The sequence below is a fragment of the Protopterus annectens genome, chromosome 8.part0, assembly GCF_019279795.1.
Source record: "Protopterus annectens isolate FY-2018-M chromosome 8.part0, PAN1.0, whole genome shotgun sequence".
Taxonomy (NCBI): domain Eukaryota; kingdom Metazoa; phylum Chordata; order Ceratodontiformes; family Protopteridae; genus Protopterus; species Protopterus annectens.
In genome coordinates this window covers 879,790,786-879,816,020 of record NC_056741.1, presented here as the reverse complement: position 1 = coordinate 879,816,020, position 25,235 = coordinate 879,790,786, and the positions used below count along the sequence as shown (strand labels likewise).

The 25,235-nt window shown below is 41.2% G+C and overlaps 1 protein-coding gene across 6 annotated transcripts in view; it reads left to right on the top strand.

The window, feature by feature from the left end:
• CCDC120 (coiled-coil domain containing 120) overlaps positions 1–25,235 on the top strand; it is a 1,397,471-nt gene that overhangs the window by 868,475 nt on the left and 503,761 nt on the right. For all 6 annotated transcript variants that reach the window (XM_044080396.1, XM_044080398.1, XM_044080397.1 and 3 more), the window contains one exon: positions 6,573–6,598. The gene's annotated coding sequence lies outside the window, so the exon portion shown is untranslated. The remainder of the gene's footprint in view (positions 1–6,572; positions 6,599–25,235) is intronic.

The following is a 25,235-nucleotide window of genomic DNA, read 5'->3' as shown; positions in this document are numbered from 1 at the left end:
TCCAACACAGACCCATCCACCAGAATAGTTCTCCTGGGGGCTCTTTTGGATTCTTCCCTTCAAAAGGCCTTTCTCCCTCCAGAAAAGGTGTACTTTCTGACTCTATTTCCAAAATATTATGCAGAGACAAATGTCTTTCAGCCAGAGAATTCCTCAGAGTATTAGGCTACATGGCAGCTTGTATCCTCATGACTCTTCTGGCAAGGCTGCACATGAGGAAGCTCCAGTGGTACCTCAAAAAATCTGTGGTGCCAGAACTCAGTCCCTGGAGACAGAAATTCAGATGGTCCCTTGCCTAAAGGAGGAATTTGAATGGGGGTCACAGGCTTATGCCCAGAACATGGGTCTCCCCTTCAGGTTCACCCCTCAGGGTCAAACTTTAACTATAGATGCTTTCGAGTCAGCCTGGGGAGCTCATTTCCAACACCTTAAATCCCAAGGCAAATGGGAAGTTCAGGTCAGAGCCAAGCACATAAACTGGGAAGAAATGATGGCAGTTCAAAAGGGCGCAGTAGCTTTAAAAAAAAAAAAAAAAAAACCAGAAACCAGAGGTCCAGCTAGTCAAAACAGACAACATCATAGTCATGTGGTACATAAACAAGCAAGGAGGTGCACCCACTCTTACTCTTTGTCAACTAGCTATGCAGATCTGGGAGACAGCTCACTCTTTGGTGTTGCACTTCATGACACAATATCGGGGTTCAAAACACACTAGCAGATCACCTCAGCAGGTACCTGATGGATCCCCATGAATGGCATCTGCATCAGGAAACATTTCTCAGCATAGTCCAGAAGTGGAGTACCCCACAGATAGACCTCTGTGCCACCAAAGAAGATGTTCAACTAAAAAGATTCTGTTCCAAGAGCAAATTGCTCACAGCCTGGAAGACAGATGCTTTCTCCTTTCTTTGGACCCACCTTTGCCTTTGTGTTTCTTCCCTGCCTCTTCTTCCTTGGGTCCTCCTAAAAGCCAGTTAAGAGGGCCCAAGAATCATTCTGATTATCCCAGACTGGCACAGACAGCACTGATACCCTCTGCTACTAGGTGTAACTAATGAAAATTCGTGGCAGTTATCTCTGAGACTGGACCTTCTGACTCAGGACAAGGGGAAGATTGTGCACCCCAATCTGCAGATTCTGACTCTCAGCCTGGATAATCCCTCAGCATCCTCCTTCAAGCTTGCCCTAAGCAAACAAGTTCAAGACATTCTCAAAGAAGCTAGAAGGCCTAGTGCTAGGAAAGCAGACTCAGTAAAGTGGAAACGATTCTCCATCTGGTGCCAGCAGAAAGGCCTCAATCCTAATTCAGCCAATATCTATGCTGTTTTAGATTAATTGGCTACCTTGGCTGACAGAGACCTATCCTTTTCTTCCATCAAAAATCACACCTCTGACATTTCAGCCACATCTCTGTTCTTTGTCCTATCTTTTCACACCCCATGCTGAAACAGTTCCTTAGGGGAGTGATCCACATCAGACTTTCCAGGAGGCAATGCACTCCTCCTTATGACCTCAGTTTTGTTCTGGAAAAAATGACTCCACCACCCTTTGAACTGGCAGTTTCTGTTGACCTAAAATTTTTAACTTGGAAGACTGCCCTTTTACTGGCTATCACCTCAGGTAGGAGGGTCTCTGAGCTGCAAGCTCTCATAGCAGTGGAACCATTTCTCATTTTCCACCCAGAGAGAGTATCCCTCAGGACTAACTATCCTTTATGCCCAAGGTGGTCAGAAACACATCCTTGAATCAAGCCATATACCTGCCCACCTTCTTTCCCAATCCTCAGAAACAGGGGGAGAGAATCCTTCATTCTTTAGATGTGCAAAGACAGCTCTGATACTATCTTGACAGAACTAAATCTTTCAGAAAATCAAACCAACTTTTTGTGTCCTTTGTCACTGGTTCTGAATGGAAACCATTTTCCAAACAGACTATTTCCAAGTGGATATCTCACTGTCTGTTACAGCCATCAGGATAAAAAGCCATCTGAAGATGTCAGGATTCACTCTACCAGGGTCACTGCTACCTCTGATGCCTTTCTGAAAGGGGTCCCTACCACAGACAGTTTGGAAGCTGCTGCCTGGTCATCTGTGCATACCTTTACCAAGTGCTACCACTTATCAGCCTTTTCCAGGTTTAGAGCAAGATTTGCCACTGCCATCCTGCAGGGCATCCTCTCCTCTTCATAATCTTCCTTCCACCCTCATCTCCCACAAGTCAGGACTGCAGCAGTGAAACACAAAGAACATAGTACATTTGTGTACACTTACCATAAATGTAGATGTTCAAGTGTATTCACTGTGGCAGTCATCTTTCCCTCCCTCCTTCCCCTTTTGCCTACGACAGTAGTCTACTTCTATCTTGTTCCCAAGACAGTGGACTCTCTGTGTGATCTGCCTGCCTGGCCTAGTTTGTGTTAGACCTCTTGCTTATTGTTCATCCTAGAGGCTCCTACCTTCTAGTTGGCAAGAAAAAAACTGATGTCATGGTGTCAGCTGGCTCCCTATATACCCAAACATACTGACATTGGACAGGGTGTTCACCGGCCTAAAGAGGAGGGAGATTTTTCTCTTGTAGTCAGGCCGGCCAAGGGCTTACAGTACAGGAAATCCTACAAGTCAGGACTGCAACAGTGACTACATTTCTGGTAAGTGTACACAACTGTACATTCTCCAAACATTATTATTACCTTTTCTTAACTTAGACGTAATTGCCACAGCCCAAAAATTCTAGTGTGTGTTGAGTTCATTCGTGGTTAAAAAAACAGACATCTCAGAATTTATTTCAATTTCTGTTACCAAATGGTTAGTAGCTGCATTAATTTGAAGTTTAATGTTAACCTTTGCATTGCCTGACTCTATCCAGCCTCTCTTACTTTCCTGCATATTTTCTCTTCAGTCCTAAATAGTATTTCTCTGTGGGGTTTTTTTTTTAAAAATTACTTTTACTTTATTATTCTCACTCTGAAGACTGCACCTTAGAAAAAGAAAAAAAGAGCAACACACAATGAAAAACCTACTTTGTGGTTTCTGCACAAAGATGCCATCTTGGACAGCATAAAAAATTCAGCACTAGAGCACTGATGCTTTCCCCTGCATAGAATGAATAAGAGCCCACAGACACTTCCTCGCTTGGGCTGTCAAGCTCACACTTATTTGATCATTGCCAGGTTGGGCAATGGCAGGTACATCAGCCCTTGGTACTGTATCCTTTATAATACACAACTTGACTAAGAAAAAATAGTTCATATGTTCATTAAAGTATGTATTAAAGTAAACTGGTGGCCAGTTGGGTATGTGGATGTTGTGTGTCCTGTACTGAAGTGGTATCCTATACAGGAATATTACAATTCCTAATGCCCATTGCTTTCTGAGCTTGCCCAGTTCCCCTACAACCTGAGTAGGATAAAGTAGGTGTCAGTAAATTAATGATTAAATGTTAAAAGAAAAGTTACAAGTATGTGATAGGATCTTTGCAAGATCCCTTTAACATTATAAGTGTAGGAAGCCCCATTTTTCATGGGATTTGTAGTACTGTATGAATAGTTTGGTTATCTCTTTTGATTCAAAGTGCACTTACACCAAGGAAACAGAAAAAAAAGTGTTTCCTTCACTATATTTTGATGTTTTCTGCGGTACTAATAGTCCCCCATCACAGGAATTATTATTATTCTCTACTGTACGTCTCCAAGTGACATAATGCTGGCTTTTGTGCTGGTATGATATCATTTTACACTCAAAGATTTTGCTTCTCTGATAAAATTTTATTGGAGCACAGTTCAGTCTGGTGAATAAAACATTTACTGTAGTACTTATTGTCTTTCCTCTGACTTGCCACGAGAATACCTTAACTTGTTACATTTTGTCTCTGTTAAGGCTTGACTTTTGCAGCACATCAGTTTTAGTTAATGGCCATGTCTTGTAATAGATTTGCATTTGGTACTTGCGTATTATCGCAACCACGTTGTTATTGAAGTGCTACTTAGCAATAGCAGAGATCTGAAGTTAATCTGATGGTGCTATGCTGAGTTACCCTTAATGTGCACCACGTACAAGAGCCATGTTCAACAAATAACCTGTAAACCAGGAAAGGGATATCTCACAGGATGACCTCTGCAGTACCTGAAGTTGCCTACTATTTTGACCAAGTGTGTGTGTGTGTGTGTGTGTGTGTGTGTGTGTTGTAATCAGCAGGACAGCACGTTTTACACTAGAATATTTGCAATGTGGAAAAACAATGTATGGATGCATTCGATCTATACTGTTTTCTAAATAGTATGCAAATAAAACTGGAAAAATCACGCTGTGAATTTTACAATACTGTAGCAGCATGCTTTATAGAACATAATGAACTTTTTGCAAAGTGTGAGACTGAATATTATGGATGTGTCTTATCCATGCTCGTTTCTAAAGAGTAAGCAAATAAAGACAGAGGAAACATGTTAATTGTTGAGGTTTCAATGTTGTCATTTTATGCTGTATGGAAAAGCATATTCTTAAATAACATGTTACTTTATCCCCTCTTTCTGATCTCTTTTCTTGGGGAAGTACTGCCTTCCTTTGCAAGGCATTTAAGATTTATTATATCGCTGTGCCGTTTTGCTGTGAAGTATTTCCTCTGTGCTCCCCATTGACTGCGTGAATGTGTGAAGTGGACAGTGTAGCCATGAGGAACAGGATATCTGCATGTTTAGGTGTGTAGTTACTTGAGTATTCCTTAATCTGACTATTGGCAAAAACACAATGACTCCTTTCTCAATAACATAAATAACGTGGCTGCGATAATACATAAGTACCTTGCATTTTATGATACATCTCAGTATCTTGCTTGAAAGATTAGGCTGTTTAGTGCTTTTGTTCAGATTCATTGTAGTTCCGAGTCACATTTTTGGATGAAGTGAGAAGTCTCTTATTTCTTATATCTTTATTATACACGTATAAATCAACTGAGTGCACTCATTATTTAAGTTTACTGACTCGTTAGCTGGGATCATTGAGTCATTGACATACCTAATTATTTTGTTTATGCTTGAAAAAGCCTGGCAGTTAGCTATACCTTTGGCCCTACACAATGTCATAGAGGATATGTCAAGCAGCACAAAAAGTATGAGATTTCACACAAAGCCAGAATGTTGTGCATAGAGAAATAGTTTAGGGCTGAAATTAATACGTTGCATGGCCAATGTTATGGTTCTATGATTTTCTGTACAGGCAAAAGTTAATATATGATGCATTGGCTAGTATATGAGAGATTATTGGTCTTAAGAGCATGTGGCAAAATAAGAAGGTGTGAGCAGACAGGAAGCAGTTAAAAACAGACTACCTCTTGATTGTGTGCCTACTAATACTAATTGAAGATGTACTGTAATCTGCCTACTACTTTTTAAGAACATTTTGCATTTGTAGAAGACTCACAGGCAGTGACTTCTCAGTCCAAAATGTCCACTGCGCACTGCAAAAGTAAGGCAAAGGTTAGCTGAATTTGCAAAAGTTGCACTTTGAATTTAGAATACTCCCAGTACACGCAAAAATGTCCAAAGGTGCATCTAGAATAAGGCAACACTGGAACTTCACAGTTAATGCAGTACTTTAGAGATAAATATCAGTTTTCAAGACTCCAAGCTTCTTTTTTTATTTAGATTTCACATTTTGGCATCCTGTCTGCTCATTCCATTTATGTCAATAGCATGTAAAAAGAAAAAAATAAGACTTACGAGAAAAACTCTGTTTGCTGTATTTATCCATTTAAAATCAGTTCCAAATCTGTGATACGATTTATTTAAAAAATAAACATTATGAATCTTTTATAAAGTAGTTACATGCTTTGTGCAGATTTTAATTTTTTTCTGAAAAGTAATGATGTTTACCTCAGATTACTTCCCTATACTGTTCACCTCTCCTACATTTAAATTGCTTTCTTGGTTTCTTGACAGTCTTCAGGTTGGATTAAAGGGTAGAAAAAACACTCTTTGATAAAGAAAAAAATACCTTTGGGTGGAGTTGTCTTTTAACCTCATGAAACACAGTGGTTCTGAAAAAAAAAACACTTATGAAGAAAATGTTTGGTGCCAGTGTGGATGCACATTAATTCTGTGAAATTAAATTGAAAAAGTAGCAGAGCATAGATTGCAAGAACTAGCTGGTGAAAATAAGAGTTTTACTGTTTGGTAAAAAAGCATTTTGTGAAAAACAAACATGATGAGAGATTATGAAAGTCTTCAAAGTATGATTATTTAAAATGCAAAAAAAAATAAACACTGTAGTTTTATTTTATATTAGAAGTTGGGTGATCAAGTACAAAAGAATGGAAGTATAGCTTATTGATGATTGTGTTAATTAATTTAAAAGGTCTTGTTTTTAGAAAATCTAAGACAATACAGTTACCACTTAATTTCTGTTAGACTTAATTTGCAGTGGGCATCTTCTAAAATAACTATGCTGGTTTGACCTCTTTCACAGAAGCTAGAAATGAAAAATGTCCTTTACAGTTTCAAGTATTTGATTTTAACATATCTATCATTAACTTGATACTGACTATTTTTGAAAATAACCCTGTTTATTTTTCTTTTCTAGACTACAGTACTAAGGGAAAAATTAAGGTAGGCATTATCAGCTACATTTTCATGATCAGTTACTTCTGTACTGTTGCTGTAACCAATGTCTAAATGTTTTATGTTTAACTGCATTTGTTTCTTGTTAACAAGAAAACTTCTGCTTTTTTGATTGTGTCATGCATGACTATAGTAAGTAATTAGTACTCACTGAGCATTATTATTTCCTTAAATTGTTACCATAAGAAGTTAACACTTCTCATTTGTTTCATAAAAAAGAGACAATGTCCAGCTGATCTGTATGTGTTACTTGGTTGCTTTACCTTTAGTTTTAGTAATGCATTCTCTATTTACAGTTAATTTTCCTAGATCTTGTTATTATTCCTGGTATGAGTGGCATTAGATTTAGGAAGGGACATCAGAAAACTACAGTTAATAAGGGTGAATACTGTGTTCTCTTCTTCTTCTTTCGGCTGCTCCCGTCAGGGGGCGCCACAGCAGATCAACTGTTTCCATGTCTTCCTCTCCTCTGCATCTTGCTCAGTCACACCAACCACCTGCATGTCCTCTCTCACCATATCCATAAACCTTATCTTAGGCCTTCCTCTTTTCCTGTTACCTGGCAGCTTCATCCTTAGCATATTTTTCCCAATATACTCTGCATCCCTTCTCAGCACATGTCCAAACCAACGTAATCTTGCCTCTCTGGCTTTGTCTCCAAACCTTCCAACCTGGGCTGACCCTCTAATATACTTATTCCTAATTCTGTCCATCCTTGTCACACCCAGTGCAAATCTTAATATCTTCAACTCTGCCACGTCAAGCTCTGACTCCTGCCTTTTTGTCGGTGCCACTGTCTCCAACCCATATAACATAGCTGGTCTCACTACCCTCTTGTAGACCTTCCCTTTCACTCTTACTGGTACTCGTCTGTCACAATTCACTCCTGACACTCTTCTCCACCCACTCCATCCTGCCTGTACTCTCTTTTTCACCTCTCTTCCACACTCACCATTACTCTGAACTGTTGATCCCAAGTATTTAAACTCATCCAGCTTCGCCACCTCTACTCCCTGCATCCTCACCATTTCTCTATCCTCCCTCTCATTCACACACATATATTCTGTCTTAGTCCTGCTGACCTTCATTCCTCTTCTCTCTAGAGCATATCTCCACCTCTCCAGGGTCTCCTCCACCTGTTCCATACTCACACTACAGATCACAATGTCATCTGCAAACGTCATAGTCCACGGGGACTCCTGTCTGATCTTGTCTGTCAACCTGTCCATCATCATTACAAATAAGAAAGGGCTCAGAGCTGAACCTTGATGTAATCCCACCTCCACCTTAAATGCATCTGTCACTCCCACCGCAGACCTCACCGCTGTCACACTACCCTCGTATGTATCCTGTATCACTCTTACATACTTCTCTGACACTCCCGACTTCCTCATACAGTACCACAACTCCTCTCTAGGTACCCTGTCATATGTTTTCTCAAAATCCACAAAGACACAATGCAACTCCTTCTGACATGCTCTGTACTTCTCCATCAACACTCTCAGAGCAAACATCGCATCTGAAGTGCTCTTTCCTGACATGAAACCATCCTGCTGATCACTAATCATCACCTCCCTTCTTAACCTAACTTCCACTACTCTTTCCCATAACTTCATGCTGTGACTGATCATTTTAATCCCTCTGTAGTTACTACAGCTCTGCACATCACCCTTATGCTTAAAAATCAGTACCAAAACACTTTCTCCATTCCTCAGGCATCCTCTCACTTTCCAAGATTTCATTAAACAATCTGGTTAAAAACTCCACTGCCATTTCACCTAAACACCTCCATGCTTCCACAGGTATGTCATCTGGGCCAACAGCCTTTCCATTCTTCATCCTCTTCATAGCTATCCTTACTTCCTCCTTGCTAATCCACTGCACTTCCGGAGTCACTATCCGCACATCATCCAACCTTCTCTCCCTCTCATTCTCTTCATTCCTCAGCCCCTCAAAGTACTCCTTCCATCTGCTCAACACACTCTCCTCGCGTGTGAGTACGTTTCCCTCATCATCTAATACATTAAAATAATAGCTTCCAATTTGTCAGTGCATTTCTCTAGCCATGTCCTTACAAAGGTCCAAACCGGCAACTGGAGCTTTTTCCATGTCCCTATTTCTAATCAAAGCGTACTACTTAGCGGCTATATTCCAGCATGCAGAGTGGATCACACTTTTCAAACACATATTTTGCCTTCATTGTCAGTAGAAGCTCCTACCTAAAATTAAAATGTTATCAATAATAACTAAAGCAATATATTTCATTGTCATTTCTACAGTTATTAGACACTCCTTACACAAACTCATTATTAAAGAGAGGTAGTTTTCCCGATTTTTGATTACAGATTATTTGCTGACAGTGAAAAAGAAACCTTGTAAGTTTGTCTTCTAATTCAGCCAGAACAGTGCTGTTTCCCAGGACTTATACTAACTAACTTAAATGGCTGTAACAAAGGCCTTTGGTGTACATTTTTATACAGAATCTTGGGATAAGAACATTTTAAAATCAGAACTTTACCGCTGTGTTGAAAGCTATAAACTATCAGTGATTTTCATTTTATGTTAATAATAATATTTAAAAAGAGAGAAAGAGATGGTCCTATTTGGTTGCTGCCTATTTCATCTATAGTAGAAAAGACATCATGAAAAGTTAATTATTTGAAAACATTTGTAGTTCAAGATAGTGACTGTTCTTATTTGGACTGCACTGTGCCAGATTAAAAAAAAATGATATATACTCCTGAAGCAAAGTAACAAAAATATTAATAACCCGAAAATATGGGAAAAGGTTTTTAACATTATATTAGCATAATACTGTTATTAGGAATATATTAAAGTTTGGATGTATATGTGGAGGAAACAAGGTTTTGAAAATATGCATGATATGTATGGACGCAAAGTACTTCTACAAATGTTTTGGTTTTGTTTTTTCTTCCCTGGTGTCTTCTTTTTTGGAATAATGACGATTTTTATATGGAAGCATTTCATGTAGATATTGTATATAGTTTTGATAGTAATAGTAGTGAATTATGTGTGTGATTTTATTGTATTTTGAAAATATATATCAATAAAAATTTATTATGGAAAAAAAAAATGATATCAAAACAGAAGTGGAATCCAAGATGATCACTGAGTGAACAAAGGGAAACAGGCTGTCCTCGTAGATTTATTTAGTCTGATATGAAAGGTTGGTTCCTTCATATCTACTTTATTAAATCTGGTAAATTTTAGTCTCCTGACGCAGGAACGGTATAATTTTTCATACAATGGTGCTGAGATTTAAGACAATGTGCTGGGAGACATAGTCCTGGCTATGATTTCCATAGCCCCTGCAACAGTCCTGGCTTTAATTTCCATAGCCCCCACAGCAGTCCTGGTTTTCATTTCCATAGCCTTTATTTGCTTGATGTTTGATTATGATCAAGTCACTTAACTGGACATTACTTTTGGATCTGCAATGAAAAGAGGCTGCATGTCCAGTGATATTACTTGGATCATAGGAGGTTACTAGGCTAATGGCCCTGGGGCCATTTCAAGCCTAGCCAAGAGTTTATTCCCACCCCCCCAAAAAAAAAAAACTCAATCAGCACCTGTTACCCCTGTCAGTGAGTGACACAGGTGGAACCCCTGGGACAAATTTGTGGTTTTCCATCCACTCATCAAAGTTGTGCTTGAAGACGGTCAGCGAGGTACTCTGTTTGATGTGTATAGGATCATAGGAGGCTACTAGCCTAATGGCCCTGGTAAAGATGTGGATACTTCCAGAATAAAACCATCATTGCCATAACACATGCTAACTTCCCTAGTCCACTGAGCCACACAAGCTGCTTATTAATAAATTTTATTATTTTCCCATTTCTGGAGTTGTCCTTATGTATCAAGCAGAGTACTAACCTAGAGACTTTTAAAACCACTTTGGATGACCGAATATGTGAAAGCAAATTTCCACTTGGGATATGTGGGGAAAAGCTAAAATAATAGTGAACATTGTTGATCTTCTATCAGTGCTGGCTTCTCTTTGATCTCCTTGGTTGTAAGCTTAGTAAGGACATTTGAGCATCTTCAAATAGGTAAGTCTTATTTCCTTTCCAGTTTTGGTTAGCTATTCTAACTAAAAATTAATTTTTCAAAGAACTCTTTATAGTTTTTAATTTAGAGTCACATTTAAAAGGATACAGTGTCTTTGTAGGAGTGAACTAGTCCAATGGAATAGCTTCAAAGTAACAAATTATCATAAAGAGCACTTTTGTTAACAAACTTAATTTCTTCAATCCCCTTTAGAGTAACATAATATAAAATGTGTTTATGGTAGAGTAAAGCATACACATAGACCACCATATGTGGAGGAATGCACAAAAAATCTACCTAAACACCAGAGACCTCCAAAACACATAGATACTAAACCAATCATAACACTCAAAACACACAATGCACATAATGACACAAACACAAGTGTCTCACCATCAAAGCCCATACGGCAGTGTACATCCACTCCAAATATCTTGGTCACAGGTGACTCCATAGTGAGACACACAAGACATCCTCCTCTTCAGGCTGAGCAAGGAGAGAGTCGTGGTCAGCTGTCTTTCTGATGCCAAGATTTGTCAGATCATGCAGGCACTGATGTCTCTCAACAAGTACTGTTATAATTCTGTTTAGTACATGTTTTTGTGAACAACTTGAGACGTACTTCCCTAGACTACATTAGGAGAGACATGATTGAGCTCTCTGTGTCACAGGTAGGTATGTCACTAGCCTTGAGCAGCATTTTACCCTCACTTAGGATGATACCACAATGATTGACATCAATAATTGGCTTAGTTTCTTGTGTCATTCTAAGGGGATCCAGCTTCTGTCAGCTTGGGATGACATGATCAATAGACCTTGATGCTTTGCCAGAGATGGTCACCCCTGGGATTTTGGCTACTGGAAAAGGCTCTTGCTACCCCCATACTGTCTTTTTATGCAATGTCACAAGGACAAAATTCCCAATGTAAAAATTTCATCAAAAACCAGCCTCAAGGTTTTGCTGCTAAACACAAGGGTCTTAGCATGAAACTGCACTCACTGGAAGCAGTCCTCACCTTGGAAGATACTGACATCTGTGCAGTCACAGAGACTTGTTCAAGGCAGTGAAGAGCATCCCAGCCATACCAGGTTACACCTCCTACCACACATTCAGACCACGAATGGAAGGCATGAAAACTAAAGGAGGCAGTGTATCAATATTCATTAAAGATAAATGCACTTCCAGACTGGTTAAACGGTATGATTCTCTGGAGACACTTCAGGTGCAACTAACTCTTGGTAGGACACTTATTCAAGTCATTGCCAGCTACAGGACCCCCTCCTTGAATCAAGACACCCACTCTGCCTACTTGGATCTACTGGTATCCATCAAGATACATCCGAACACCATGGTTCTGGGTGATTTTAATTACCCATCCATTGATTGGGTGAATTACTCATGCTCAAACTCACTTTCCCAAAGGTACCCCAAGTTCATTAACTCCAATGCCCTGGACTAGCTGGTGGACACCCCAGCTGGGTGGTGCCAATGTCTTGGATCTGATGTTTACCAATATGGGGGACTGCTGTATCACTTGCACTGTGAGGTCTTCTATTGTCAGATCTGACCACAAATCTATGTCATTCAAAGGAACTATAACACTGGACCCCCCCCCACACCAGCAATTAAACTAAACAACTTCTTCAAAGCAGATTATATCCTTCTAAGGGATTATAAATAGCTTCACTGCACCCCCCCCCCCACAGATGTAACTGGCAACTATGCCGAATCCTACACTAGTGCTTTTTACAGACACCTGTATAACTGCATTGACATGGCCATACCTGATAGGACCAAAACAAGCTCCTCAAGGAAGAGCAAACCTGCCTGGTGGACAACCGCCATTAACAGGCTTTACGTTAAGAGGAAGAAATTCTTGTCAAAAAGTAAGAGGGAGTGTGCCCTAAACTGGAAATGCTCCCTCCTCAGCTTAAACAAGCAAATAAGACATCTTGTAATTCCTCCAATACAAAGTACGAATCCAAATTAGTGTCCTCGACTAAGGACAATCGTAAGGCATTCTTTAGTTACATCTGTAGCCTAAAAGGTAAGACCCAGATTTGTGCCAAACTGGTAGTTAATGATGCCACATACACTGATCCTGTTGGCATATCAAACCTGTTAGCTGACAGATTCTGTGAAAACTTCACTCACCTGTCCCCACTGCACATACCTCATGACATTTCTTTCATCTGTCCCCCACCTTGTATCTCTAGAGAGCAGGTTGTAAAAGCCCTCTCTAAAGCCAAAAACAGAGCATCTGTGGGACCTGATAACATCCCAGGCTGCATCTTACATGGGCTCCAGCAAGAATTAGGGTTCTCTTTTCAATCATAGTCTAAGCACTGGCTTCATTCCAGCTGAATGGACAATGGCCACTTTTATCTCCTTGCACAAGGGTGGTGCTTCCACTCATGCTGGGAACTATAGATCTATTAGCCTGACTAGCCTCATCTGCAAGGCCATGGAGCAAATCATCATGGACCTTATCAGCAAAGATATAGGTAATCTCCAAACACTTGACCCTACTCAGTTTAGATTTGTCAGAGGAAGATCATGCCTGTTAAACCTGGTGGACGTCTTCAAGACAGTCAACAGAGCCCTGTATGAGGGGGAAACTGTGCATACAGCCTACCTGGAATTGGCCAAGGCTTTTGACACTATTCTCCACTCAGGTGTTATTGACAAACTCACCCAGCTAGGTATCAACCCTTATATCATTAGGTGGGTCATTAACTGGCTCACCAATAGAACCCATACAGTCAAAATAGAGGAATCCACCTCCAACGGCAGACCCGTAGCCAGTGGTGTTCCACATGGATCAGTCTTGGGGCCTCTACTGTTTGGAATCTATTTCTCTGAAGTACAAGCAAAAAACTAAAGGTCTGTGGCTGACAAAGTTTGCTGACAACCGCAAACTGGGGGCAGTCATAGAATCCCCCAACATCCTACAAAAGGGTCTTATGCAAACAAATGATTGGTGCCAAAGTCGTGGCCTTAAATTCAATACAAAAAATGTATTATCATCCCTTTCAGTAAGGAATGTTTCTGCTAACTACCACATCAATAGAAACACCCTAAGCATGCACACAGGTTGACAGCAGCCTTACCTGTGATTACTATGTCTTCACAGTGGTAAGAAGGGCATTCTATGTTGCTCATTTCATAAGTTAGGGCATTGCATCCAGAAAATAAATAGTTAGAACTTCCCTGTACTCTTTCCTCATCAGGCCAGTAACTGAGTACAACACCCCTTTTGGTATGTACCTTTCCAGTCACCTGGAGAAATTGGAGAGAACACAAAAGTTTCTCACAAGGAGAATTCACGGAGAATTCAAGGTATTCCTTTGTGGATCAGCTGAAATCACTGTCACTTTACTTCGTTTCATGCAGACTACTTAGAAGTGATCTCTGCCTTGTGTATAAGGCAATCTCTTCGAAATGCTGCATATCTGCAAGTCCAATGGCTCACGGGTTACTTGCTCTAAAGACCTTAACTTGCTATGTGACATTAATAGAACCTGCTGGAGGGACAGGTTTGTCTCCCTGAGGTTACCGCACCTGTGGAACAGACTCCCAATTCATGTCAAGCAGAGCACCTCTTTGGCCTTCTTCAAGCATAATCTGGATGATTGGATAGGTAACGGTAAATTCATTCTGGGGGTTCCACCTGTGTCTCTCTTGGACAGGGACAATAGGTGCTGATCATGGAAACAAGGGCAGAAATTGGCTAGGCTTGTAAGGCCCCTAGGGCTATTAGCCTAGTAACTACCTATGATCCTGTGAGAGTCTTGGTGCTAGAAATGTTTAACAAATTAGTGGACTACGAAAATCTTTCTAAAACAATACACTGAAATATTTGACATACTTGAAAAATGAAAGGTAAAATATGGTTACTTAACAATATGGGTTCCCAAGGTAATGAATTGTCAACAGGGTCTTTCAGTGCATAATTGGCCACCGATATTTTAAAAAAAAATATCCCAGTCCTAAAGTTCCATCAAGATAGACAAAATGTTTAAAAGAATTATTCTTAAACTGCCTAGAGAAATGCTCCTGTGACAGCTGGCTACAGTAAAGTGGGACGAACACTACTGTGTGAATGTAGCAGGAAAGGGAACGAAGAATACTAGCTACTAGTTAAAGATGTTCTTCGTGTTTCACTGTCGCAGTCATCACATTTGGGTTATCAGCTTGCAGGTAGCCCTCAGTCGGCCTGATTAACAAAGTCTTGGGTCCTAAGCCGGTTGCTGTCCCTTCTTCCGTGACGTCAGGTCATCAGGGGTATAAAACATGCATCCGATGCCATTACATCAGTCTTTCTTGCCGTGCGGTGCCCGAAGCAGAAGCAGATCGCAAGTGCCAGTCAGCCGACTCCTGAAATTTTCGTTTTCGAGTTTCAGAACCGAAGTCTTCAACTAAAGCTAAGTACCCCGTTGGGGAAACTTTTTCTTGCTCCTTACCAATGTCAGTAAAAGTTGATAATTGCATTACTTGTGGAAAGCAAATACCTCACATAGATTTTCATTTGTACTGTATTCCTTGCCTAGGCCCTGACCACAACATACCTTGCTGTTTGTTTTGTGCTTTATTTAATCAGTGCACTATCTGTTGTCGGTATATTTTCGCTTCTAAATATTTCGGTTCTCAGTTTAATTAATTATCCAGAAATGTCATCGGTTAGCCATCCGACTACTGGGATTCCGAAAAAACACAATGATAAAGACAGAGACAGGCCACCAAGGTCCAAAGCTGCCGACGGAGCTTCTTCTAAACCAGTCGCCAGTTCGCCGGTACTCAGTGAGGCGCTTTTGCAGCCCCTGATACCCGCTACTTCTGACTCGCAGGCCACTACTGAGACCCATTCGGAGTCCGGTATGCCGTGAGATGCTTCAACTGTGGAACCTGCGGATGTCTGTACCTTGAATGGGTCTGGAGCCGCTGTGCAGGCACCCGCTTCTGAGGGTGTATTCAGGCCTACAGACTTACATATTAAACCTACGCCTCCTTCTTCATTTAGGCCAAAATCTCAAACCATGCCTAAGACACCGACGCCCAGGCTGCATGCTCAGGCCTCTATGCCTAAAAAACAAATGATAAGAATGGCTGAAGATCTTGTAACTCTAATCAGGGGAAGCCAACCTCCAACTTCTGAGAGACCTAGGACTGCAGTTGTTTATGAATCTTCTGACCAGGATTCTGATTTTTCTGATTCTTCTGATGATCTGGATTTGCCCTTATCTACTTATGAGGATTCTGATGCAGAGGACTCTATTCCCTCTGCTTCCCCTCCAGAGGATTTTTCTTTTGGTGAAGCCTTACATACTCTAAGGGAGCATTTCCACTGGGAAAGCCAGGATTTTTCTGATTCAAAAAAGAGGATTAGGGATTTCTTACTCCTGCCTCAGAATAGGCATTTAGCTATACCTCCTGTACTAGACATTGTTGAAGATGCCTTTTCAGAATCTAGTTTGGCTCCTGATTCTTTGCCTCCTGCTCTCAGAATACCTGACCGATATTACAGGGTTCCTGATTCTCACAAGTTCCGTTTTAAAAATCCTATTGCAGCTCCAGAGATTATTTCACAGGGACCCAAGAGCATTAAGGCTTCTACTGCTAAAAATCCTACCCCCTCTGATAGAGACTCCAGGGTGCTAGATAGATGGGGTAAGAAAGTTTACACTTCTGCAACCTTGGCCATTAGGGCTTTAAACTGCTAGTTTCATTTGTTAAAGTATCAACAACATGTTATTGGATTGCTTAAACAGAAAATTATGTCAATTCCTGACTGTGCTGAAAATAAAGAATTACAGGATTTAATGCATTCTGCTGAACAGGTTGGAAAACATACTTTGCAATGTGGATTTGATTCATTAGAGGCCTCTTGCAGAGCTGCTGTTAGTCTGTGCTCAGAAGGCATGCTTGGCTTAAGGAACAATCTTTGCCTGATCATGTTAAAGCTAAATTGTTGGATGCTCCCTTAAATCAGGACCACCTGTTTGGCAACAAGGCTGAGGAAGTTCTTAAAAAGATGGAAGATAAAGCTAAATCTTTGCAAATTGTTAAAGATTTCTTACAAGTTCAGCCTCCTAGATTTGGTAGGTACTGGCCCTCTAAAAATTGGTCCTTCCAAGCCCCTTCCAGGTCTTCTCAAGCCAAACCCAGACACAGCAGAAACCCCAGGTTTCAGTCCCAAGGGACTCACAAGACTAGGTAGTGGGGGGTTTCCGCACCCAAAGCTGGGAGTAGTAAGACTCCCCCTATGGAAAACTGTCTCAATTACTTGCTTTTAAAACTTCCAAGCACTTCCCAACTGAATGCTCCTTTAGGCGGAAAGATTGGTCTGCAGGCCAAAAACTGGGAACTCATTACCCAGGACAAATGGGTTTTAAATATAGTGTCTCAAGGATACAGATTTCATTTCCACACGTTAACAGCACCAAGCGGGTTGCCAGATCTACCCCCAAATCAGTGGGCAGAGCCCCAAAAGCAAGTACTCTCTCTCTCTTAAACATGGGGGCTATTCAGTTGGTACCAGGAGAAGAAAAGGGACAAGGTTTCTATTTAAGACTTTTCCTGGTACCCAGAAAAAGGCAATAAATGGCATCCTATCCTGGATCTTTCTATTCTAAACACCTTTCTGGTGATTCCAAAATTCAAAATGCTGACTCTTCACCAGCTGCTTCCTATGCTAGGCAAGGGATGCATGGTTGGCAACACTAGACTTAAAAGAAGCATACCTGCACATCCCTATCAGGGAGTCTTGCAGAAGATACCTGCACTTCAAAGCAGGCTACATGCACTGTCAGTTCTCTGCACTGCCCTTTGGCTTATCTGCTGTGCCCAGGGTGTTCACAAAGTGCCTAGCTCCAGTCATTGCATTTTGCAGGCAAAGAAATATTCAAATATACCCATACCAGGATGATTGTCTAATTCAGGCAGAAAGCAAGGACATTCTTTTGAATCATCTGTCCTTTGTTCAAAGAGTACTGACTTGTCTGGGGTTCACCATAAATGAAAAGAAATCCCAGATGGTATCCTGTCAACAAATTATATTCCTGGGAGCAAGCTTGAATACAACTTCCCAGAGGGCTTTCCTCATGCCAGTGAAACGGATTCATTTGACAACTTACTTCAAACAAGTGGCCACAAAAAAACAGCTATCTGCAGGCAAATACTGCAAGCCTTGGGGTTCATGGCCTCCTGCATTCTGCTAATTCCATATGCAAGGCTGCATATGAGGAAACTACAATGGTATCTCAAAAGCCTATGGTGTCAACATTCACAGGATCTAGAAGCAAGGATGCTTATCATACCTTGCCTACGCCTAGAGTTCCTTTTGTGGGCAGGGGCCTGCCACCAAAACAGGGGACTACCATTCACATTACCCCCTGCCACCCAAATTTTAACAGATGCATCGGACTATACATGGGGGGCTCACGTGGCAGGGAAGTGCATTCATGGCAAATGGAACCCAAGTCAAATGCATCTGCACATAAATCAAAAGGAAATGTTAGCTGTACAGAATGCTCTGACAGCCTTCAAGGACCACATTCATCCAGGACAACTAATGGTAAAGACGGACAACACCACTGTCGTGGTACATAAACAAGCAGGGGGGTACACATTCTTGCCCCCTCTGCAGACTAGCCATGGCATTGTGGAACACAGCCTTGAGCTACCAAGTGAATCTACAAGCTCAATTCCTGCCAGGAAAACTAAATACACTGGCAGACGGATTAAGCAGAAACCTCATGGAGCCACACGAGTGGAAACTGGAACCAAGGATTTTCAACATGTTGACAAGCAAATGGGGGAGCCCAGATGTAGACCTGTTTGCCTCCCCCCAGAACCATCAACTGGACAGATTTTGCACAAGGATTCCCCACAAGCTAGCTTGGAAAGTGGATGCTCTATCCTTCAGCTGGAAAAACCTGTCAGTTTATGCCTTTCCTCCTCTGCCTCTGCGCTCCAAGGTACTACTAAAGATCAAACAGGACAAGTCAAAGACGATTTTAGTTGCACCAGACTGGCCTCACCAACACTGGTACCCTCTTGCGCAGTGTCACGCTTGGCCCCATGGCACCTGCCTTAGACTCCTTCCCTGTTGTCTCAGCAGGAGAACCAGATTCTGCACCCTCAGCTGCAAACCCTGAACCTAGCAGTCTGACTAATTATCTAATCTCTCCTTTACCATCCCTCAGTAAATCCGTGATGGATATCATTTTGGAGGCAAGGAGGCCTAGTACTAGAAAATCTTATGCTGCAAAATGGAAAAGATTCTGTGCCTGGAACCAATCTCAAGGAATGAACGCAGCAGTGCCCAGTTTACCTCAGATTCTACAATACTTGACTGAGATGCTTCATAAGGGCTTGTCTTTTTCCTCCATCAAAATTCATGCCTCAGCCATTTCAGCTCATTATAGCACAGAGCCTCCCCTCTTCTCTCACCCACTGCTCAAGCAGTTCCTCAGAGGATCCAAAAATTTAAGGCCACCCAGGAGAGCTCCACCTCCAGCCTGGGATCTTAATTTTGTCTTGGAGAAACTCACTCTTCTTCCTTTCGAGCCAGCTGCTACTGCAGATTTAAAATTTCTTTCCTGGAAAACAGCTCTCCTTTTAGCAATCACTTCTGCAAGAAGGGTATCTGAATTACAGGCCCTTATGGCGGTGGAACCTTTCATCATCTTTCATGCGGACAGGGTGTCCCTCAGAACCAATCCTTCCTTCATGCCCAAGGTTGTATCCAGTGTGGCTCTTAATCAGTCCATTCATTTGCCTACCTTCTTTTCTAACCCACAGAACAAAGGGGAATGGATACTGCACTCTTTGGATGTGCACAGACAGCTTAGATTCTACTTGAACAGGACTAAACCTCAAAGGAAATCTGAACAACTGCTGGTGGCATTTGCTGCAGGGACAGAGGGGAAAGCTATTTCAAAACAAGCCATTTCGAAATGGATAGGACACTGCATTCATTTCTGCTATAAGCACCATGGAAAACCTATCCCACAGGGCATCAGACCCCATTCAACCAGAGCTGCATCTACCTCTACAGCCTTTCGCAGGGGTGTCCCTACTAGGGACATCCTAGAAGCTGCTACCTGGAGTTCTGTACATACTTTCACCAAGCATTATCATTTGCCAATTTTCTCTAAATCCAGAGCTGGTTTTGCCACTGCAGTCTTGCAGGGCCTTATAGCTGGTCCTAATTCTATTTAAATTCCTCCTCCCAACCTTAGCTTTGGGAATCTACCCAAATGTAATGACTGCAACAGTGAAACACAAAGAACATAGTAAAGTTGTGTACACTTACCATAAATGTGGATGTTCGAGTGTATTCACTGTTGCAGTCCTGATTACCCTCCCTCCAGCCCCCTTTCTTCTTTTGGCTATACCTCTACTCTCACTTACTATGCTCTAAAAGTTTTTTGGTGTATTTGCTTTTTTGTTGGAGGTATATCCTTGTATTTATAGAATTAATTGCTTCCCATTAGGGGGGCACCTGACATCTGGGGCAAGAAAAACTGATGTAATGGCGTCGGCTGCATGTTTTATACTCCTGATGACCTGACATCATGAAAGAAGGGACAGCAACCGATGCAGGACCCAAGACTTTGTTAATCAGGCCAACTGAGGGCTACTGCAAGCAGATAACCCAAATGTAATGACTGCAACAGTGAATACACTCGAACATCTACATTTATGGTAAGTGTACACAACTGTACTTTCTCAAGCACAACATTAAAGTACATCCGTCTTTATCATGCTAGAGGAGAAACTGCATTTACTTTCAGATATCAAAAAGAAAGCTGCTTACAGCAGAACTGTATTAAAATAGTGCAGTAAAATGTATTTGATACTGTTCAGTTTCTGAATTTCATGAGAGTTGTATTCCAGCCAATTCTTCAATTATATTATTTTAAGATGCCAGTGTCTCTTAGACATAATTAAACCAGATTGACAGGACATTGCTGGCTTGTAAAACATACATTCAGTTTTCTTGGCAAGGATTGGCTACACAAATGTTTGCTTTTAGATGTCATACATGGTTTGTGCTTTACACATACAGGACTAACAGCAACACACACACAGTGTATTAATGTTGCACAGCACTTGCTGTCTAACTTCACTCCTGCTTCACCTCCAACTTCCTTCCCACATTATAACACAGAAGTCATGTTATACACCCAAACTGACCCAACATACCAGAGAGGTTCTAAAACAACAACCAAATGCCTGTCCTGTGTTTAATGCCACCAAATAGTTCAGCTGTTACTACACCTGTCTTTGATGCTACAAACAGCACATGGTTATGGTTGATATCCCCACAACAGGCATTTGAGTTCAAATTCGTTAATTTCCCTGTAGCAGAGCATAATTTTACGCTGAAGTCTTGAGGTATTACTTAAATGGTGATCACATCTCCCAGTGGTTGTGGCAGTTCAGATATATGTTAATGATTCTGTGGTACTTAGAAGAATGGCACTAGATATGCTGATCCCAAGGATATTGTCAATATCCTGGCAGATAGATTCAGTGCCAACTTCAACCCCCTCTCACTCCCTAAAGGGCCCATCTCAATACTGAAAGAGTGCCAAATTCTGGTAATCAAGGCCACTCAGGTAAAAACTTTACTCTCCAAAACCAAGAATACAGCATCCATGGAACCAGACGACATCCCAGGCTGTGTACTAAATGAATTACAAAATGAACTGGCACCTCACCTATGTGTCATGTTTAATCATAGCCTCACCTCAGGCTTCATGCCCACAGAATGGCACACAGCTACAGACATCCCACTCCACAAGGGGGATCCAATTTGGATCCCGGGAACTACTGTCCCATCAGTCTGACGAGCCTGATCTGCAAGGCCATGGAACGTATTATCATGGAAATTATAAACAAAGACATTGGCAACCTTCAAACACTGGACTTCACCCAGTTTGGGTTCGTGAAGGGCCGATCTTGCCTCCTGAACCTGATCGACTTCTTCGAATCAGTCTCCAGAGCCATGGACGATGGTAAGGTGGTTCACACAGCCTACTTGGACCTCGCCAAGGCTTTCAACACTATCCCCCACTCTGGAATCATAGATAAACTTACTAAGCTGGGCATTAATCACTACATCACTCAATGGGTTGCAAACTGGCTTACTGAGAGAACACACACTGTAAAAGTAGCCGACTCCAAATCCAGCTTCAGATAAGTGACAAGTGGTGTACAGCAGGGTTCTGTCCTGGGACCACTCTTGTTTGGCATCTGCTTCTCTGAAGTATAGGCCAACACTAAGGGACTCTGGCTTACAAAGTTTGCAAATGACTGCAAGCTGGGGGCCATTATTGAATCCCCAAATGATGTGGATATACTACAAAAGGGCCTTACCAAAACAGATGCTTAGTGCCAGAGCCATGGGCTCAAGCTAAATGCCAAAAAATGTATAGTTGTCCCCAACCATGTACCTGTGAACTACCACATAGATGGCAGTACACTAAACACCTAAATTGTGATGAGACCTAGGGACACAGGTGGACAGTGGTCTCACCTTTGATAACCATATAGCCACAACAGTTAGAAAATCCTTCTACGTGGCACACCTCATCACTAAAGGCTTTTCTTCCAGAAAAAAGGAGGTCATTGTCCCCCTGTACTCATCCCTCATTAGACCCATTATAGAATACAATGCCCCATTTGGTATGTACCTCACAAGACATCTGCAACAACTAGAAAGACCGCAGAAATACCTCATGAAAAGAATCACAAGACTAAAGCAGATTCCTTATGCTGACCATCTAAAGAAACTCCAGCTGTACTCTGTCGCATATCGCCTACTCAGGGGCGATCTCTGCTTAACATACAAGGCCATATCAAACCCAGAGCTGTTGGACATGCTACACTTAAAAAAAATCCCAATTGCTCAAAGCCACATGCTCCAGGGATCTTAACCTTGTCATCAGGAGGGATAGGTTCCTGACCCAGAGACTCCCCATACTCTAGAATAGGCTGCACATACATGTCAGGCAGAATGCCTCAATGACCCTCTTCAAGAGGAACCTTGATGATTGGATGGGAGATGGGAAATTCACCCCGGGGATCACATCAGTAGCCCTGCTAGACAGGGGTCCAGGAAAGTAAATATTTGTGGGAAGCAATAGCCAGGGAATCGTTATGGCTAGGCTTGTATAGGCCCTAGGGCCGATAGCCTAGTACCTACCTATGAACCTATGAAGAGTAAGGAAGTTTCCCTTGTTGGCTTAGCTAAATTTCTTTGGTCCCCACACTATATTTGATCTTAGCCAAAAAGCCAAGAAGAAATACTTCAGGTCTCAACTGGAAAAAGGCTATAATTCAGTCAGTGGGAACTATCCAATAAAAAAATGTAAATAAGTGACTAAACAGTTCATTGCATACTTTGTCATATTCACATGTAGAACTTCTGAGAGATGTAAAAGGAGTAGCAAACACAAATGAAAACAGTGAACCTGAATGTAGCTGGGGCACTATCCTCTTCTGTATGAGTATTGAAGAAAAACTCGAGCAGACTTGGTCACCAGTATAACTTTGCTTTTATTTACGATAAGCACTTTCATCCACCAACTGGACTTCATCATATCAACTTTTCAACTGATGAATTACCATCTAAAGTTTTAGGCTTTTTTTTTTTACTGTTGCTTTTAATTCCCAGGATTTTTCTCAAATAACAAGGAAGTAAAGGCAACCTTATTGTATTCACCTTGGGGGTGGTTTCCATTTTGTCATACTCTCTGTGCCTAAGCAGTGGACCTAGGGTGCTTGAAGATGAGAGGCACGGTAGCAGAAATTGCCTTAGTGCAATCCATACAGTAAATGTTGAGGCTGTTTTTCTTTTTAAGTCTCTGAGAGAGTCTGAACAACTGATGAGTTGTCTTTAAAGATTGTTTATTCCTTTTGTTGGGATAGGGAAGGGAGGAGACTAAGGTTTTCCTCATGACTGTATCAAATTAAGTTGTGCAGATTGTACCCTCCACAGCAGAATACCCGTACTTAAGACAGAGGGATTGTCAAAGGAAAAACAACTTCAAAAAGATCAACACACGGCAGGTTCAGGTTAAGGCACTTTAATCTTGCAGCAAGGAGACAAAAACGTGCTAATACAGAGTTTGTCTAACTAGAATCAGGAAGTGAAGCTATTCTTATACATTTCTTACAAGACATTGCCTACTAAGCTGACGTAATAAATCACAAGTTCTTTCAATGTTATTTCATAGCAGCTGTTTGTCCATAATTTTCTGCTGGCATATCAAGTTTACAAAAAAAACTTCCTAAGAAAAACAACGTGGCCTTGATGACCACCAGTCAGATACAACTTCTCACTATGCAATGTTACCATTCAAGGTACTATGGCTAATTCGAACACAAAGCAAGTACAGATTATAGTTCATTTCTTCAAGCAGTCTTTGGTTAACTGTATCTGTCTTTTCTGCAGCTGTGCATGTTCTCATAACACGAACAGAGCTGATAGTTCAAGTTCAGTAACATTATAGAAAACAGTATTGTTCTATTCATTATTTTCCTGACCTTGCAGATAATCACCTGCTTCTCAGTAAATTTCCAAAAGGCATAAACATGAATTTTGCTGCGCTAGCAAATACTAGGTCAGAGAGCATCTTGCAGTTTCAGAAAGCATACTGCAGTTTGAAAAGCATCTTGTAATTTCATACAGAATTAAGCTGTACATAAAATAGAATGAAATGCGTTAACCCTTTTAGCTTCTAATAAGCACTAAACATATGCATTAATACATATTTTTCTAACATTTCCCCCCTGTTAATACTTTTTATTCTATTTTCAAAAGCATAAACAGTTTGCTTCTTCTCCTAACCTCTTTCTGTTCAGAATTTGCAGTTAAGAGAGTCATTCAGTTTAGACTTATAAAAGGGTTTCATTTTTCAACAGTTCTTCAATTTCAGTACTTTGATACAAAGTCTCAGAAACTAACATGTCTATAAAATCTTTGATCAATTTTTTCATGCAGGGAATACCACAACAAACACACACTCCTAACAGGAGTAATCCCACACAAATGGCAATCAGGATGTTCATTAGGATGCTACCCCACCCCCCAAACAAATTCTGGAAAAAATCCGTCAGTGGGTTTGGGCCTGGTTTGGTCATGGCCGACACTTGCTGAATCACCTCAAGATGGTCGTTTATCTCATGCTGGTTGTCAGGAATATACGAACAGCACTCATCTTTTATTAAAGTGGACGTACCACCTTTCGCCGCTAGGGTGAAGTCGAGAGCCATGCGGTTTTGAAGCACCACAGTTCTCATAGCGTTCAGTTCATCAGTTACTAATTCGAGAGCAGAAAAAGTTGCATTGCTCATACTTCGAGAAGTTTGGATAGTTTTCTCAGCTCCCAAATCGATTTCACTGCGCCATATGCAGGGGCTATACCTGCCCACGATATAATAGTGTCACTCAAGTCCATGTGTGTCAGTTTATCTTTGTTTTTCACGGAGTTATGGTTTCTCCAGCCTGCTTCAATTTGTCCCATTGGATTCTCAGGTCTCTTG